Here is a 4,201-nt window from a genome sequence, read left to right as displayed (position 1 = left end):
CCATCCCACAAGGGCTCCCTATGTTGCTATAACAGAGGCCTAAATAAAGTGGAACTGTTGCAGAAGCCCCCAAAGAACGCTTGACCAGAGGGCAATATGGAAGGATTGGTATTGAGTGTGACGTTAGAGCTCGCTCTGGAAGAGCAGGAGAGACGTCCCTGCAGAGGCCCCAGCGTGTGGAAAGGCAAGATGCTGTTGCTCATCTATATATTGATTTCACTAAATCCCTTTTTAAAAACAACGCAAAGGGACATTTCAGTGTTTCGACAGAAACCAGCAGTCTCTGAGAACATCTCTTTCTTCTGCCACCTGTTATTCTCGACAAAAACTGTTATCAGGGCAGATTAGCGTCGTAGTGGCATTGGATAGGGAGTTGACAGAGTTCTGCGATGCCATTTGTCTTTCAAGCGAGTTGTCAGGAAGGCTGTCAGTTCAGAGTAAGGAGGAGGGTAAGTAATATATTCACCACTCAGCAGGGTGCTGAGAATCTGTTCATTCAGAATCAGCAGGGGATTGTGGGAAAATGTCTGTTCTTTAAGCATGCTCAGTGAAGCACTGCCATTCAAAGGAGAAGGAAGGTTTGTAAAAAATGTTAAAAGGTTGTCTCTATTTTAATCTTCTAAAATCCTTCTGTGGGTGCTCTATCTGCTTACGGGTAAAAGAAAGTATAGCAGATATTCTAATACTAGAATGATCTTAATTTTAAGCAAGAATCCCTGGTGGTCAAGTGAGTTAAGAGTTGGGCTTCTAATTAACTATGAGGTTGGCAGCTCAAAGCCACCAGCCTCTCTGTGGGAGATAAAAAGAGACCTTCTACCCCCATAAGGATTTACACCCTCAGAAAACCACAAAGGGAGTTCTACCCAGTCCTATTGGGTTAGTCAGCTATGAGTCAGACTCCACTTGGAGGCAGTGCATTTGGTACTGAATTTTTGGTTGGTTTATTTTGACCCCTCACCAAAACCTGATTCAGAAGCCTTCTTTAAACCAAACGACAACCTAGCAAATAGTCTGGTTTAACTAGTTAATGAGCTTTGTGCTCTTTTAACCCTTTGGTGAAGCCTGGGACAAATCGCACCCACCAACATTCCCAGCCTCTCAGGTTTCTTGGGAAGCTGGTATTCCAGTGGGAGTACATGGTCCTGCTTGTGAAGAACTGTGTCATTGTGTGGAGCTGAAGAAACAGGCGTCGCCCCGCCAAGCCTCCCCCTGGAGTCCACTTGGGAAATCTATGTTCCACGTAATTGTGCAGAAATCCTTATTACTTAAAAAATAAAAATTAAAGTGTTTTTCCCTTGCTTTCAGCATGCCTTCTGTAACTGAAAACACATGGTGTCAAACAGAAATTCAAAGCAGAAAACAAGTTGGTCATGAATTTTTTTTAAAAACATACCATGTATATAAGATAATATTGTTAATAGCAACCCAAAAAGCTTGGGGGCCGGGGGGAGTTGGTGCACAGAAGAAGACCCTGGAAAAGAAGAGTGAAATGGCACGATTTGAAGGACATAATGTCACTATACACATAGACATTGTTGAGTTGGTGGGATGGTTTCTGTGTGACATTTGACAATAAAAAAATAATAATCTAATGTAGAGTGTGACAGAATCGCCTGAGAGTAGACAGAAGGTCATGTTGATGGGTGATGAGGTTGACAGTCTAAAAACGATTCATACTGAGTGTGCAACACAGGAATTTTCCTGTCTTACTGAGGCTCTGAACCATGTGTGGAATTAAGAAGTAAGGAACTCTTCCTGCCTTGTTCTCTTACCCTGGAGGGTCTTAGAGTTTGGATTAGAGGGCGACAGTTCCTGATGCTGCAGCGTACTGTTTCTGGGACTTGGGGCAAGGTACTTGGCAATTTTAGTGACTCATGCTGACTTCAAGAGTGGCTGGGTTATTAAATGACACAGCGCCTTGAAAGTGTTGTCACGTACCTGCTGCCCCACATTATTATGGGAGTGTGTGTGTGCTGGGGTGCAGGGTGCTGCCACTGCTGACGTAAACATTGTAAGTGTATCAAGCCAAGAACAGCCTGTATTTCCCCCAAAACAAAAGTGCAATCTTTCATTACATCAAAATAATTATTTGCACCCGTTGTCAGTTGAACCTCACAGCAACTTTACAGGACAGAGTACATTTACCAATAGGGTTTCCAGGCTGTAACCTTTCTCCTGTGGAGCAGCTGGTTGGTTCTAATTGCCAACCTTTTGGTGAGCAGCTGAGCTTAACCCTTGTGCCATCAGGGCTCCTTAAATAATTATACTCAATTACACAACGAATTAAAATATTGTCAGCAGATCAATTTTATCTTCTGAACTGTCAATAAGACGATCTAACCTGCTGTCTGCAACCAAACAGAACGCTGACCAATTTTCATCCCCCTTCTTAATATATCCAATTTCAAATTGTTCCATTATACTTTGAGAATCAAGATACAATGATTAACAGCGTCATTGTGAAATCTCATTTTATGGTGTGTGCTTCTAAAATCATTATATTTCACTATCTGTCTTCCTCAACATATATAGAAAACTCAAAAGTTAGCTATAACTTATTGTTTCTGTGGCAAAATAAAATTTCTTTTGTATTTTAAGTCATTTCATTAGGGGCTCATACAACTCTTATCACAATCCATACATACATCAATTGTGTAAAGCACATTTGTACATTCATTGTCCTCATCATTCTCAAAACATTTGCTCTCCACTTAAGCCCCTGGCATCAGCTTCTCATTTTCCCCCCTTCCTCCCCACTCTCCCCTCCCTCATGAACCCTTGATAATTTATCAATTATTATTTTGTCATATCTTGCCCTGTCCGACGTCTCCCTTCACCCACTTTTCTATTGTCCATCCCCCAGGGAGGAGGCTATATGTAGATCCTTGTAATCGGTTCCCCCTTTCTACCCCACCCTCCGTCCACCCTCCCAGTAGCGCCACTCTCAGCACTGGTCCTGAAGGGATCATCCACCCTGAATTCCCTGTGTTTCCAGTTCCTATCTGTACCAGTGTCCATCCTCTGATCTAGCCAGATTTGTAAGGTAGAATTGGGATCAAGATTGTAGTGATGGGAGAAGCATTTAGGAACTAGAGGAAAGTTGTATGTTTCATCGTTGCTACACTGCACCCTGACTGGCTCATCTCCTCCCTAGGACCCTTCTATAAGGGGATGTCCAATTGCCTACAGATGGACTTTGGGTCTCCACTCTGCACTCCCCCTCATTCACAATGATATGATTTTTGTTCTTTGATGCCTGATACCTGATCCCATCGACACCTCGTGATCACACAGGCTGGTGTGCTTCTTCCATGTGAGCTTAAAATAAAATTTCTTAATACAACTCTTCTCTCCATGTTTCTGTGATTCCCATCAAATGACTGGGTGGGGCTACACAAACAGAGTGTGTGAACCACTAGTAGAGGAGATTGGTCACTCCCCTGTGTACAAAAGAGGCATCTCTGAAGTAGGAACAGAGAATTCTGGGGACATCAAGGAAGGAGAGACACTAGTGGAGCAAGTTCAAGATCCTTCCCTGCCAGCAGAGGCCATGCCACACCAAGAGCAGAGTCAGAGGCAAGGAGACCATGAGACAGAGCCCAGCACAGTGCCAACACGGTGAGGCTCTGAGGCAGAGCAGCAGGACGGCTTCCTGGACCACAGGAGCAGAGGCCCAGGGACCACGTGGCTAAGAAACGGAGAGAGATTTGGCTGCTGGCTGAGGAGAGGCCTGGTTCTGTGGACCAGTGACTGTCTCCTGACTTGTGGTAACCTGTTCACTTCCCTAATGAACCTTCATCATAGTGAGTATTGTGTGTGAGTTCTGTGTGACCATTGTAATGGGCTGTCAAACCCAGCAGGGAAGTGGAGTGCTGTGGGAGGTACAGTTGGTGTCAGATGGGGTAAAAGAAGGCTAGAGATTGAAGGTAGGTCTCACCTCTGCTTCCTGACAATAGCCCTTGGCCTGTTGATGACGTGGGTTTTTCCCCCATGTGTAGCCAGAGGAGGTCAGATAGGGCCTTATACTCTTTCCTTTGTTTCTTAACTGAAACATCACCCTACCTTTTATTTGGGAATGGGGTGGGAGGGGCAGAAAATAATCTTGTGTGTATAAATAAAATCATAGTTAAAGTTCAAAGATTATTCTTTATTTTGATCTTGATTATTTCTGATGATTTTTTAAGCTATCACAAAGCAATAG

This window comes from Echinops telfairi, unplaced genomic scaffold (assembly GCF_000313985.2).
Source record: "Echinops telfairi isolate 266 unplaced genomic scaffold, ASM31398v2 ScPeMD7_2;HRSCAF=8, whole genome shotgun sequence".
Classification (NCBI taxonomy): Eukaryota; Metazoa; Chordata; class Mammalia; order Afrosoricida; family Tenrecidae; genus Echinops; species Echinops telfairi.
Note: the sequence above shows the minus strand (reverse complement) of the source record.